General features: G+C 41.7%; 1 protein-coding gene across 5 annotated transcripts in view; it reads right to left on the bottom strand.

Moving 5' to 3' along the window:
- Positions 1 to 15,683, bottom strand: part of Fbxl17 (F-box and leucine rich repeat protein 17) — a 421,711-nt gene that overhangs the window by 247,329 nt on the left and 158,699 nt on the right. The window lies entirely within an intron of this gene.

Here is a 15,683-nt window from a genome sequence, read left to right as displayed (position 1 = left end):
ACACACACACACACACACATGCACACATACATAAACAAACCGAAGACTGACAGTCTCTAGTGTTGATCAAACAAGTTGGGCGCCTTTGACTAGCCTTTCCTCTCCAGGCCTGCACAGCTAGTCCTAGGCCCCTCTTCCCTCTAGCTCTCATCAGTCCTGACATCTGATCCAGCTCCTCATCGATGTGGATGTGCAAGGCTTGTTAGGTGCGCATCCCGTGGGACGACTTAGCAGGAACACCCACAACACAGCTTGTCCTCACAGCTTTCTCCCTGGCATACACATGTCATTACTCTCTCTCCTACTGCCTCAGCGGTCTTCTCCATCACCTGACAAGTATCAGACGGTGCTTTTCTTTAGTGAAGCTTTAAAAGGCATTAATAGAGAAAAGGGGATCACTACATAATAACAAACCTTTCTCAGCGGCATAAAGTGGACTCTAGAAGTGAGAGACTACAACACAGACTCAGTATAAACAACTACCACTACACAGCAACTGTCAAGCAACTGTTCCCGTTCCCTGCCTACACAGAGAGGACCCCAGACTACATATAAAGTCAGTAAAATAAGACAGCCATGCTGACACACATACAAATTAATGCTAAACTGTTCCCTGCATGTATTCCCAGCACCTTCCCTGATAGGAAAATCTTTTTCAATAAATGTCATTTGTAATAGCAGTGATATATCTAGGAATGATGACTGTAATACATACTAGCTCCTCATTAAAAAAGAAAAACTGTATGCTCTTACTGTAACATAGAAAATACCTAAATAAATGAAATGCTTCAAGCCAACTCAGAAAATGAAAATTAAAATGCTATTGAAATTTCCTTTCCTACCTTAGTTATCTGAACAGTTTAAACCAAGCCAGCCAGAAATAACGACCTTTAGCTAAGGACTTGCTGTAGTGAAGCAAATGAAGCTGTGGCCCTACTAAACTTGGACTGCCCGTCTTGCCTCCACCTTCACTCAGGGCCCCTCCCACCCATGGGACCCAAACCACCAGTGGTGTAAGCTGCCTGATTAAAGGGATATGTAAACTTTAATAAGCCTTAGAACACATCTTACCAGGTAAAACAAGCAGTAGAGCAACAGACCAAGTATGATTCCTCTGTCTAATCAAAGCTAAACTGTACTATAGAAAAGAACACCTACAGGCTGATAATAGAAACATGTAGTAAAGCATGCCAGAATGTCTGTGGTAACTCAGACTGTAAAAATCTGAATGTTTACCTCCCAAGGATACACACTAGTATCTCCGGAGGTCTCAAAGGACACACACACATTAGGGTCAATTTCACCCTCTACATTAGCCTGTGTAGTTCCTGAAACTGCCACAAGGTGGCAGTGTGGTGCAGGTTCTGGATAAGACACTGCTGTTGACATAACCTCTAATGCTAAGACTGTGCCTGCCACTGTCCCTCCCTGTGACTGCTCACAACTGAGGCAAAGCCAGAGCTTCTCACTTTGGTAATGACGGAACCAAAACTCGGCTACCATAATTAAGGGCTCTAATTCTCTCTTCTCTTCCCACATTACACTGTGGCTTATGTAGACTGTTTCACGCACTAACTATGACTTATGCATATCTCGTTTAACAGATGCCATGATAATGAGACCCATAGCTTCTTACAGTAAATCTCCTAGAACAAGAGAAATACATTCAAAGTCAACACTAATTTCTTCATCACTCTGTTTATGCCTTCTAACAAGTTATGTATTGGAATAAATAAGAGACATCCTGAAACAAGGGCTATAGGCTCAGCAATCCAGGCTGAAACTCAACCAAGCTGTACCTTGAGATGAGCCAATTAATAATTTATATTTGTACAGTTTTATAGAGGATAACGATAATTTTATTAAACAAATGCAATAGCAGCCGAATAACTGCTTAAACATTATTGCTATGTACAAACATTTAATGACGGATGCCAGCTTAGGAACCATCATGGCGACATGGCCAATCTGCTGTTGATGTGTGGTTTCTTATGACTCTGATCTAACACGTCAGCTTCCTCAGGCTCCACAGTGACGAGCACTGCACATGTGCTAAACATAAAGAACCAAGCCTTACTGCCACTGGTGAGACCGCAGTCCGTGGTAGTGACGCCCTTTAATGCCCGTTAACCAGCTCGCCTTCCACACCAATTCCAGTACACACCCCACAGGCCTTATTTCTACCTCCTCCATGTCACACCCTTTACTTCTTATGCTAAGATAAAGGTAAGTATCCATTGATTTAGTAGCAATGGAGAAGAATCCCCAATTTAAAGATATCCTACATCGCCTGAGTGCTTCTTGTAGGTATTTTTTTCAAATATTCCTTTTAAATGAATATTTGGAGGCTCAATGTTCAATGCTAGCTGACAGCCCTCCATCATTTTCTCTTGAGTCTGGGTCCCTCGACTTCTGATTAGAGACCTGACGCATGCTTCTTTGTTTTTTAATTTTAATTATGAAACACTGTAAACAAGCAGAAAGAAAGCAGAGCAATGAGTCCCAGGGAAGTACATAAACTGCCGGTGCTTCACATCTGCTTCACTCTCTTCTCCCAGCATGGAGGTTGCTCTACAGACCGTGGAACATAAACTTCCAACATGCTATCTACACATTCAGCACAACTCCTAAAAGCACCCTCTTCTTAGGGCTCGTTGCATGTCAGTCATGGCCACAAAAAATAACTGGCATGATCATATATGAAATGAATTCCCACCAATCCTGATCACATTCTTCAGTTTTGTTTCAATCCAAAATGCAAGGAACAATTTGCATGTTGCAAGTAACTGTTGCATTCTTTAAACTTCTGTTCTTGCCTTTATCACACTGACGACCTTAAAGTCCATTTCAAGCCTATAGTCCTGATTTGTCTAACTGCAGTACTATGACTAAATGTAGATCCACCATTTTGCAGAGGAATAGTGGGGCGGAGGCTGTGCTTGCCATAGGCTTGCCTCTGAAAGAGAACCTCATCCATTACCAGCAGTGATGTAAGATCATCTGATTAGGGTGGCATATGCCAGACTTCTCTAATGGGAAAAAAAAACAAAACTGTTTAGACCAGTTACAGGGATCTATAAAGGGAATCTCAGTGCCTGGGAAGTAGAGGGAGAAGGATCAGAAATTTGAGAGCAGCCATGGCTACAGCAGCCAGTCTGAGGGGAGCCAGAGCCATGTGGGTCCCTACCTGAACAAGGCGTCATGTATGTATTACATAGTCTATAATAGTATGTATCGTTTCACATAATGGTTACCTCCGACTTCTGTAGCACACACTTTGGTACTGCTTGTCTTATGTCTCATAAAAGGAAAGAGGGAAAGCCATCCAAACACAAGCAGAACTATGCTAAGCCCGTAAAACTTGAGCCCATCTGTCTCGCTTGTTAATAAAGAAAATTCTCTTAGCTTCACAAAATTATAGGAAAATCTGTCAATCAACGTCTCAGCTTGTCTCCCACAAGACTTTTACCGGGCTGTCTGTCACCTCTCTAGTTTCTTCATTTGTGGGAGATCTTACTTCATCAGCTCTAATGAAGCAAACTACCTAAAAAGGTGAAATACGGCTTCGATCAAAATCCCAATTCCCAAGTCAGCAGTCAAGAGGGCAGTCAGGGAAGAGTAGAGCCAACTGCAGGCTCTGGGAGAAACTTTCCTAAGACACATTGTTAGAGAGTGGGACTTGTAAAGATAGTCTCTGTGACCTAGGCACACATGTGACTGATGAAATTCACAAAGGACCTTTCTATTAACAAAGCACAAAGGCACTTTAAGTGACGAAGCTTATGTTCCTATTTACGTTAGAGCCTGTCGGGCTTTTCTAGGAAGTATGAATTAATGCTCGCAATCATGAATACATCATGTTCCAATGGCATTTATTTCCAAGGACTTTTATTTCATGGTTAAAAAAAAAGAGGTGAAAAAACCATTCCTCCCCAGGAAAGACTGGACGTCGAGCAGTAATCACAAGGGGCGGGGAGTTCTGACCTCCATTTTGCCCTCTGAGAAACATCTTCATTTAAGAAAAGGAACTGACGAGCCAGCTGTCAGGATTCCAACCAGAGTTATCTGTGAATCTGAATACACACATATGGCTAAAATATAAGCAAGGAAGTAGAAATAATTCCACGCACTCCGCCAGAAGAATTAACTCGAAGTGTACAATTTAAGCAGGTAGCAAAACATTTCAAAATCAAAATAATAATTTACCTATGTTTTAAATATGCAAAATTTCATGGTAAAAAAAAAACACCAAAATTTTAAGCAATGGCTGGCTATTCCCCAATCCAGGATTTCCAGAGCATGTCATTAGACAATGATCTTGAGGTTCCAGAACCATCAGCTACAAAGTCTGCCATTTTGAAGGATTTAAGGATTGCCTTTCAACACACTGCACAGGGTTCATGTTTAGATGTTTTTATAAGCTTTGACTATCAACCCAATAGTAACTCTCTAAATCTGTGGGATATTTTGATAGATGTAACTAAGCAACAAATAATTTATTCATCTGTTGCTACTGTCCATGAATCATCAAAGGCAAAAAACCATTTGATTTGTTATAAGACAAGATTTGTTGTAAGATAACTAGGAGAGTTGGAGAGAGGAAACAGAGGAAAGAGATGGGTAAATCCAAGAAAGGAAATAAGAACATCCCATGAAGAGGGTTAGAAACGATGTCCAGGATGGCTCTGAGTGATAAGAATCATGAAAACCATGAATGAGAGGCTTGGAGGGGGGTGTCTTGGAGATGTCAATCATCTCTGGACAGACCCACTGCCACAGTCAGAGTCTCTATGGCTGCAACCACCACGACCAAAAAGCAAGGTGGGGAGGAAAGGGTTTATTTACACTTCCATATGGGTGTTCATCTGCAAGAAGTCAGGACAGAAACTCAAACAGGGCAGAGACCTGGAGTAGAGGCTGATGCAGAGGCCACGGAGGTGCTGCTTACTGGACTGCTCCTCACGACTTACTCAGCTGCTTACAGAACTCAGGACCACCAGCCCAGAGAAGGCACCACTCACAATGAGCTGGGCCCTCCCCATCAGTCACTAATTAAGAAAATGCCTTAGAGCTGGATCTTGTGGAGGCATTTTCTTAATCGAAGTTCCCTTCTCTCCAATGACTTTACCTTGTGTCAAGTTGACATCAAACTCTCTAGCACACCCACGAAGATCAGAGACCAGGTAAAACCTATCTCTGCAGACTGCTTTGAAAGCAGGAAGCCTGGGGGCAAGACAATAAATAAAATTTCCATGATTTCAACAACGAATCAGACACTAAGAAGAATCCAATCTCCCATCCGATTGAGGAATAAAAAAACAACCTACATCTGCTACATCCCTCTATCAGCCAGTTCATCTATCACTACGACTATACTCATATAAACCAAATTAGTACACACAGACACACACACACACACACACACACACACACACACACACAGACACACACTTCAATATACACAAGCAATCAGTCACCTTTACTATGGATCCTAGCAAAAAAGAAAACTGTTACTTCTGAACAAACAAATAAGTAAAGATGCCTTTAAATTTTATTTTTTAACAATACACACCAACTGCATTGTAATAGTTACTACTGGTAAAGAAGCAATGCTTGAAAGTGCACGGGAGGTCTGACACAGACAGATCTAAGTAAACTCTCATGTGTAAAATCCTGGACTCAATCCTCAGCATACTGAGATAACTCACCAAATTCTAAAGGGGTCTTCCTGTGACCTTTCTCAGAAAACAAAAATAAACACCCCCCCCCCCATATCCCTAAAGTAAATAAGGCAGGTTGAGACAATTGTTTGTGACTTCTAGCTAGAGGTTGATAAAACTTTTAGACCCTGTTCTACAGGCAGCCTTCAGTTAAGTAGCCTGAACACAGACAAAGATCCTAGAAATAGTAAGAAGTTTTAGAATTTAGGTGAGCCCGGAAATAGAACATCCTAATTTCCCAGGATTTCATCCATAAACTGATTATTTGTAAATAAAGAAAAATATATTCTACCAGATTCATGTCCTAAATGGCATCAGGATAATTTATGATCTAAAACAGAAATCATGGAGTGGTCTCTTGATCTAAAAAAAAAAAAGTTTCTGAAAACTATGTATAAACACTTTACATTTTCTGGTTATTTTTCATTGTATTTAGTATCATCTTTTATCTGTGTTTTGTCTTTTGAATTTAATTTGTAAGTATTAAAAATGCTTGACACTTAGAATTTCCTATGGATAATGAGTAAAGAGTTAAAGATTAGCTTCAATTAAACTCCAGTTAAACAAGGACAATCCACACAGTTCTGATTAGACAAGTTTATAAGGTATTATAAAATTGGATACATACTTGATGTTTAATAGGTTATTATTATTTTTTCCCTTCCCTCCTCCCTCCCCCTCTGGCCCGCTTAGGTTAGTATGATTACAATTGATATTTTTACTTCTTGTAACTGCCAATATAACAGCCAGTAAGTTATTTACTGTGGTAACGAGCAGACAAAGCCGAGAGACCATTCCGTGGTTTCTGGTTTTGCAGCCAGTCACTGGTACATGCGATACAGAAGTGTATCTGGTTCTCTTTACTTCTGTGTTTGTCTTGTTCCTCTATTTGAGATCACAAATTTAAGAGAGAAAAAAAAACTTTATAAAGGGAGAAAATGTAAACATATTCAACTTAAATACAAAATATACATCTTTATATCAGTTCATAAATTCTGTAGTAATACACTTTAATAAGTACAACTAAATATCTATTTGTATATCTTTGATATAATCAAGGGAAGATAAACAGCACCTTTTATGTAACAGAATTTAAATTTTCCTGTATTAAAGATGGTCAAAGGTCATGAAGAATTACATTTTACCTGGAATCAAGGAAACCCCGCACTCATACTTTTAGCTCAATTAAGGCAATGACAAATGTGTTGCTATGAAAACTGAGTATCAGCCAGTTTCCATCCACTTTAAACATCCACATGAAAACGTGTTTCAAGAGTCATTTTATAGTTCTGTCTAAAATGAGCTCCTCATAAAATACACATCTAACTTTACATCAAATAAAGAACAAAACACACAAAAAGTGATAGCAGCAATTAAACTCCTGTTCTAACCCAAAGTTCCAAGAAAACAATTTGTTTCTAATGCAAATATGTTAGCTCTTTTGCATGGCAAATAGACACTGAAAATTTAAAACTACAGAGTACAAAACAATGGAATTATACAGGAACTGAGCCGTGTCTGTTAAGACTAAGCTATATTCTTACATCTCTAATCACTCACTTAAGTGATCTGGATTATTTAAATTAAGAAAGAATTTCACTAAAGACTGTTATTTAACGAATATAAGACCAAGAGTCAGATCTCTCTGTTAGATATGCAAATGGACACATCTGATAACATGCATCATCTGAGAGTCTATTTCTCAGTTCATGCTCTCCTGTGGAAAGCACTGAGCAAGCTCAGAAAGACAATGATCTGGGGACAACATAAGAATGGGTTATAATTATGGGAAATATTTTATTTTATTTTATTTTAATTACTTTCAAAGATCATTGGAAAGAAGAAAGTTTCTCACCAAAAGACTTTTCCATTCCAAATAACTAATTTTGTCTGTCTACAGGGGATACTAATACAGTTCTGTTAAGAAATGTTCTAAATTACAACTAATATCTTTCATAAATCCAGTCATGAGGTGACATTACAGAGATGCTCTGGTTTTCAGGTGAAAAATACAAATCCCACAAGAAAAAAAATCATGTCTGCTCTGCTTTGAGAACAGTTTAAAGAACAGTCTATGGAGACTCAAAAGAAGAATAAATTTAACTTTCATTTTTCTTTGAAATTAAAAACATTAAAAGTAGTAGTGAATTACTAGTTCCAGCATATTATGTACAAATCAATTTATATGCAAGAAGTACCATATTTTAATGCTGGCTACTCAGCAAAGGAAAAGATAAAAGACAAAACTCTAAAGGCAATGACTTATTTGTGATCAGGAGAAAGAAACTAAACCTGGCTGAGTTGAGCATGTCAAGGCTCAATATTTAGGCAGAACAAGTGGACCAATTATTTCTACATAAGGCCCTCTGACCCTAATCACAGGCAGGAAACGTTCCTTAATAATCACTGCTGTTATACTGAACTTATCGTACCTGCTTCAAAATAAAGGTAAAAAATAAGAAGGGAGAGAGTCTGTAATAAAATCACAAAATAGTTTTAAGAAAAAAACTCCCTCAAAGTTCTAGGAAATACAATTAGATATATTAAATAAGTAAATACATAAATAAATAAATAAAAACAAAACCCCTAAGAATAGTATGCCTTTTAGATGCTCTGCTAATATCTTTGAAATCCTTTGAATTCCCAGATAATCATCTATACAATTATCAAAAATTATGTTAAGTCAAAGAACAAGCCAATTCTAAAGTTAACTTTCAAAATTACATTTATATGTATAGAAAGCATATTGTCACTTCTCGGTAACCAATTAGAAAATACTGAGCCATTTGCAATACAAATTAAATTGTTAGATATAAAACTAAATTTAACATCAATTATATAGAGCTTTTAATTAAAAAAAAACCAGCAACCTCAAAAAAATAGGAACTTAAGCAAGTATGAAAATCTATGTTTTACAATATTTCAAGTATTCTAAATTCCTACAATAAAATTCCCACTAAAAAGCACTAAGACAGAAAGGTGTTGTGCCTGTGCTTAAGCATGCATTTGGGTCTGCTGAGTGCCAGAGAGGCGGTACGACAGGCACAGCCCAGGACTATGTCAGTAGCTGAACTGTTTCAGACAGACAGGACTGAAGGCCCTAAAGGCGAATCTGTCTCACATGTGGTATAGCAGGTCAGGATGAACGTCAGTGATCACAAGCATCAGAGAAATGTTCCAGCCCCAGTTGGACTGAGACTGTACCAGGCTCACAGAAGCTTAGGGCAATCAAGTCTGAAGTACTAAGATTAGAGAACTGAGACAGGGGCATCTGGAAGCCAAACAAGCGAGCCTTGGAAACACTTCCGTCCTGTACTTCCTTGAGTGCAGACAGAGCCACAGCTTCTAAGAGTCTGCAGACAGATACTCTGTAGTTTGCACTGAGTCAAGGAGCAGGAACCAGGAACACAGGGCAGTGTCTGGTAGTGTAGCAGTAAGCAACTTTAGATTCACGATGCTAGCAGAGAGTAAAGACCATGAGGTCCTCCGAAGACAACCAGCAATGACACTCAACAGAAAAGTCTACAGTGTTACCATCAGGTTGAAGGTCCACTCTCACATCCCTCTCAATTAGGCCAAACTCAACCACACCCCTGTTCCTAGATTCAGAAGACTATTAAATATGATGGGGGAGGGTAACATACAAGCACAGCGAACTGAGCTCTGCTTTGGTCTGAATATGTGTGGTTCTGAATACATGTGGTCTGAATAGCATCTCGAGGTAACCAGGTCACACAGCAGAGACCTCATGAATGGCATTCATGGTCTTTGAGGTGAGGATGAGGAGGCTGTTTATCCATCACTCTAATATTTAAAGATACAGAGATAATGGACCATCTATTGGACAGGTGGAGTAATGAACAGACTCAAACCTGGCTGGCACTCTGATCTTAGTCCTCTAGAACTGTCAGAAATTTCTGTTGTTTACAAGACAGCCAGCATATGGGACTTTGCCACAGGCACCCAAATAGACTAAGACAGCACATAAAGATACTACACAGTAAAAGAGGTTTAGACAAACTTTCCATAAAGGGTGAAATTTAAAAAAAAATTATTCTCCATTAACTCTTTATGTGTTATATCCATGTCTTTTTATGAGGGGAAAGTCTGTTAATACAGGAAGCTATAATCAGCTTAGACTTGGATTACTTTTCCAATCAGCACAGGAAAAGGTTATAGAAACACCACAGCAATGAGACTCCTACACACCACATCCCTACAAGAAAACAAAACCATAAAACAGTCCTTTCACTTGATCACATGGCTACACAATGAAGAGCCAGCCAGCAGGTAAGTGGGCTCATTTCTCCCCACAATGGAGAAAGTTTGCCAAAGCCAGATCCTAAGACCCATGATGAGTTATGATGAAAGGATTCATCACTTTGGTAAGCTGCCTGCACTTACCTCTTCTCTGCAGCATGGATGGTCTGTAGTAGGTTAAGTGCACTGTAATACCAAGATCAGATTTACACACCTAGGACAGGGCTGCAGGGGGATGAACAGTTACTGTGACATAATGGGTCTTAGCATTTGCAAGTGTAGCGTCCCCTTCTTTAATCGGCAATGCCTAGACTGGCCTTTCACCATAACTCTGATACAGTAAGTGGACAAATCACTACTCAGCTTGTGAAATAAAGAATAGGGGAGAAGCTCTCAGTCATCAGCTTTGAGAATGGGAAAGTGGAGCTAATGAGTTATCAATCAGGAAAAAAATACATTTGGTTGATTAGACAACCAGAGACCAAAATCCTACAGAAAAACAGAAGCAGTCCCACAACGGCAGATGAAAACTAGACAGAGAGACAAGCTTGTTTTTCCAGGTCGGGGTGGGAGGGGGGTCAACTGTTTGGGACAGCGATAGACAAAACAGGAAAGAAGTTTTACTTCAGCAGATTAGAAAGTCCTTCTGTAACATGTAAGTGAATGAAGAAATGATCAAAATGTATAATGTGCACTGGATAATGAATGCCTCCAACAAAAATGAAAAAGAATAAAAAAATAAGGTAAGAAGATTCAAGTGATAATGTAATGCAAAGGAATGGTCTAAGTTACACCGCATCCCTGACTGACTGTCTTTCCTTCTTCTCTGACCCATGGGATACAGCCAAGCCATCCCTTGCCAAAAACTCAACAACTGAGGCCAAATCTTGAATTTAGGATCCAAAACTAGACAAACTTATATTTTGTTCACTTCTGTTGTTGTTGTTTCTCTGTGTAGCCCTGGTTGTCCTGGAACTTACTGTGTAGACCAGACTGGCTTTGAACCCACCACTGCCTGGCAACAAGCTTAACACTGTTATGAAGTGCCCAGCTAGGGCATTTTCTTATAACAACAGAAAGACAAGCCAAGATGCTCTTTAAAGGGAGTTGAAAACAGTAATCCAAAATACAAGAAAGGGGGGAAAAAAAAAAGGATACACTTCATAAATAAAAATGGTCCTAGGCTGGCAGAAACCTGTGACACCCTTTTCAATGGCATCCACAGAAAGATACCCTGATTAAGTTTGTTTTTACAAAGATGTGGATATAACAATGTTCCTCATATATTCATTGCTAGATTAAAAATTGGAAAAAATCAGAACGCCAATCAACAAGAGCATGGCTAACTGCTACAGACTCCTGATATGAACGATAACACAGGTGTGTAGCTGCTAGAACAGAAAAGAGACTACAGAACTCACTAAGTACTGGCCTTGGCCTGCAGCCCACTGCATACAGCACAACTGCACCAAGAGATGAGAAAGCTACACGTGTGTCCACAGGATCAGAAGGGACACTCTCCACAGCTCAACAGTGGGAATCGCTCAATTCATACAGTTTCAGTTTTCCTTTGCGATGGATTTACCAAAATAATTCTAAAATGTATGTGTGTGTGTGTGTGTGTGTGTGTGTGTGTGTGTGTGTGTGTGTGTGTGGAGAGGGGTTGTCATGCAAAGAGCACAAAAGAAGCACAGGAGCCCATAATCCAGGGAGACTGCAGTCAATTCTAATCCAGGACAGAAAGCTGAAGGCTGTAACAGTGCTGGCTTGTAATGGAAGGGAGGAGCGGACCACAGTGGGACTGGCAGGCTCACAGGGCGCAGGCATGCGCCGCTGCAGTGCACAGTGGAGTGGGTACCGGATGCAGCACATTTTACCACCACCCAGCCGCAAGCACGAGGACACACGAGGACACACCACCAAATTACATTTGAGCCTGAGTTTCAAAACTACAAGATGAAAGAGGAAGATGGAGTGACTGTCCTCGGAGGTTTCGTACAATTCTCTACAATTCTCCGTACAAGTCACAAATCTGTAGTGAGGATCTGGAGAATGTAGGCAGGGACACAGCAACAGCATCCCCTGACAGACGTGTGGGATTATTCTTGAGGTCTTTCAGCCTATGTGACACTCAGTTTGCATGGCATTTGACATAGCAAAGTCCAACAAACAAACAGCAAAGTTGCCCCCAGACACTCGTCACTGCAGCTACAGTTAGTGTTCAACAGACAAACATACAGCAAAGTTGCCCCCAGACACTCGTCACTGCAGCTACAGTTAGTGTTCAACAGACAAACATACAGCAAAGTTGCCCCCAGACACTCGTCACTGCAGCTACAGTTACTGTTCAACAGACAAACATACAGCAAAGTTGCCCCCAGACACTCGTCACTGCAGCTACAGTTACTGTTCAACAGACAAACATACAGCAAAGTTGCCCCCAGACACTCGTCACTGCAGCTGCAGTTACTGTTCAACAGACAAACATACAGCAAAGTTGCCCCCAGACACTCGTCACTGCAGCTGCAGTTAGTGTTCAACAGACAAACATACAGCAAAGTTGCCCCCAGACACTCGTCACTGCAGCTGCAGTTAGTGTTCAACAGACAAACATACAGCAAAGTTGCCCCCAGACACTCGTCACTGCAGCTACAGTTACTGTTCAACAGACAAACATACAGCAAAGTTGCCCCCAGACACTCGTCACTGCAGCTGCAGTTAGTGTTCAACAGACAAACATACAGCAAAGTTGCCCCCAGACACTCGTCACTGCAGCTACAGTTACTGTTCAACAGACAAACATACAGCAAAGTTGCCCCCAGACACTCGTCACTGCAGCTGCAGTTAGTGTTCAACAGACAAACATACAGCAAAGTTGCCCCCAGACACTCGTCACTGCAGCTGCAGTTACTGTTCAACAGACAAACATACAGCAAAGTTGCCCCCAGACACTCGTCACTGCAGCTGCAGTTACTGTTCAACAGACAAACATACAGCAAAGTTGCCCCCAGACACTCGTCACTGCAGCTGCAGTTACTGTTCAACAGACAAACATACAGCAAAGTTGCCCCCAGACACTCGTCACTGCAGCTGCAGTTAGTGTTCAACAGACAAACATACAGCAAAGTTGCCCCCAGACACTAGTCACTGCAGCTACAGTTACTGTTCAACAGACAAACATACAGCAAAGTTGCCCCCAGACACTCGTCACTGCAGCTGCAGTTAGTGTTCAACAGACAAACATACAGCAAAGTTGCCCCCAGACACTCGTCACTGCAGCTACAGTTACTGTTCAACAGACAAACATACAGCAAAGTTGCCCCCAGACACTCGTCACTGCAGCTGCAGTTAGTGTTCAACAGACAAACATACAGCAAAGTTGCCCCCAGACACTTGTCACTGCAGCTACAGTTACTGTTCAACAGACAAACATACAGCAAAGTTGCCCCCAGACACTCGTCACTGCAGCTACAGTTACTGTTCAACAGACAAACATACAGCAAAGTTGCCCCCAGACACTCGTCACTGCAGCTGCAGTTACTGTTCAACAGACAAACATACAGCAAAGTTGCCCCCAGACACTCGTCACTGCAGCTGCAGTTAGTGTTCAACAGACAAACATACAGCAAAGTTGCCCCCAGACACTCGTCACTGCAGCTGCAGTTAGTGTTCAACAGACAAACATACAGCAAAGTTGCCCCCAGACACTCGTCACTGCAGCTACAGTTACTGTTCAACAGACAAACATACAGCAAAGTTGCCCCCAGACACTCGTCACTGCAGCTGCAGTTAGTGTTCAACAGACAAACATACAGCAAAGTTGCCCCCAGACACTCGTCACTGCAGCTACAGTTACTGTTCAACAGACAAACATACAGCAAAGTTGCCCCCAGACACTCGTCACTGCAGCTGCAGTTAGTGTTCAACAGACAAACATACAGCAAAGTTGCCCCCAGACACTCGTCACTGCAGCTGCAGTTACTGTTCAACAGACAAACATACAGCAAAGTTGCCCCCAGACACTCGTCACTGCAGCTGCAGTTACTGTTCAACAGACAAACATACAGCAAAGTTGCCCCCAGACACTCGTCACTGCAGCTGCAGTTACTGTTCAACAGACAAACATACAGCAAAGTTGCCCCCAGACACTCGTCACTGCAGCTGCAGTTAGTGTTCAACAGACAAACATACAGCAAAGTTGCCCCCAGACACTCGTCACTGCAGCTACAGTTACTGTTCAACAGACAAACATACAGCAAAGTTGCCCCCAGACACTCGTCACTGCAGCTGCAGTTAGTGTTCAACAGACAAACATACAGCAAAGTTGCCCCCAGACACTCGTCACTGCAGCTACAGTTACTGTTCAACAGACAAACATACAGCAAAGTTGCCCCCAGACACTCGTCACTGCAGCTGCAGTTAGTGTTCAACAGACAAACATACAGCAAAGTTGCCCCCAGACACTCGTCACTGCAGCTGCAGTTACTGTTCAACAGACAAACATACAGCAAAGTTGCCCCAGACACTCGTCACTGCAGCTGCAGTTACTGTTCAACAGACAAACATACAGCAAAGTTGCCCCCAGACACTCGTCACTGCAGCTGCAGTTACTGTTCAACAGACAAACATACAGCAAAGTTGCCCCCAGACACTCGTCACTGCAGCTGCAGTTACTGTTCAACAGACAAACATACAGCAAAGTTGCCCCCAGACACTCGTCACTGCAGCTGCAGTTACTGTTCAACAGACAAACATACAGCAAAGTTGCCCCCAGACACTCGTCACTGCAGCTGCAGTTAGTGTTCAACAGACAAACATACAGCAAAGTTGCCCCCAGACACTCGTCACTGCAGCTACAGTTACTGTTCAACAGACAAACATACAGCAAAGTTGCCCCCAGACACTCGTCACTGCAGCTGCAGTTAGTGTTCAACAGACAAACATACAGCAAAGTTGCCCCCAGACACTCGTCACTGCAGCTGCAGTTACTGTTCAACAGACAAACATACAGCAAAGTTGCCCCAGACACTCGTCACTGCAGCTGCAGTTACTGTTCAACAGACAAACATACAGCAAAGTTGCCCCCAGACACTCGTCACTGCAGCTGCAGTTACTGTTCAACAGACAAACATACAGCAAAGTTGCCCCCAGACACTCGTCACTGCAGCTGCAGTTACTGTTCAACAGACAAACATACAGCAAAGTTGCCCCCAGACACTCGTCACTGCAGCTGCAGTTACTGTTCAACAGACAAACATACAGCAAAGTTGCCCCCAGACACTCGTCACTGCAGCTGCAGTTAGTGTTCAACAGACAAACATACAGCAAAGTTGCCCCCAGACACTCGTCACTGCAGCTGCAGTTAGTGTTCAACAGACAGGTGACCCAGCACCTGAAGGGGCCCATGTGAAACCCATTGCTGTCCCATGAACAGTTCAGTTCCAGAGTTGACAGTCAATCCCCTTATAACATTTCACTTTCAGAGGCAGGCGGATTTCTGAGTTCGAGGCCAGCCTGGTCTACAGAGTGAGTTCCAGGTCAGCCAAGGCTATACAGAGAAACCCTGTCTCAAAAAAACAAGGAAAAAAAATTTTTCACTTTATACAGATGTTTTTTAAATGCATGTGATCTATCTGACATTGTGCTATTTCTACTTCTACCGACAAAGACCAGGGAAAGAGCCGAGGGAGACATTGTTATTGC

This window comes from Arvicanthis niloticus, chromosome 17 (genome assembly GCF_011762505.2).
Source record: "Arvicanthis niloticus isolate mArvNil1 chromosome 17, mArvNil1.pat.X, whole genome shotgun sequence".
In the NCBI taxonomy this organism is placed as follows: domain Eukaryota; kingdom Metazoa; phylum Chordata; class Mammalia; order Rodentia; family Muridae; genus Arvicanthis; species Arvicanthis niloticus.
The sequence above is the reverse complement of the archived record's forward strand: the minus strand, read 5'-3'. Positions and strand labels throughout refer to the sequence as shown.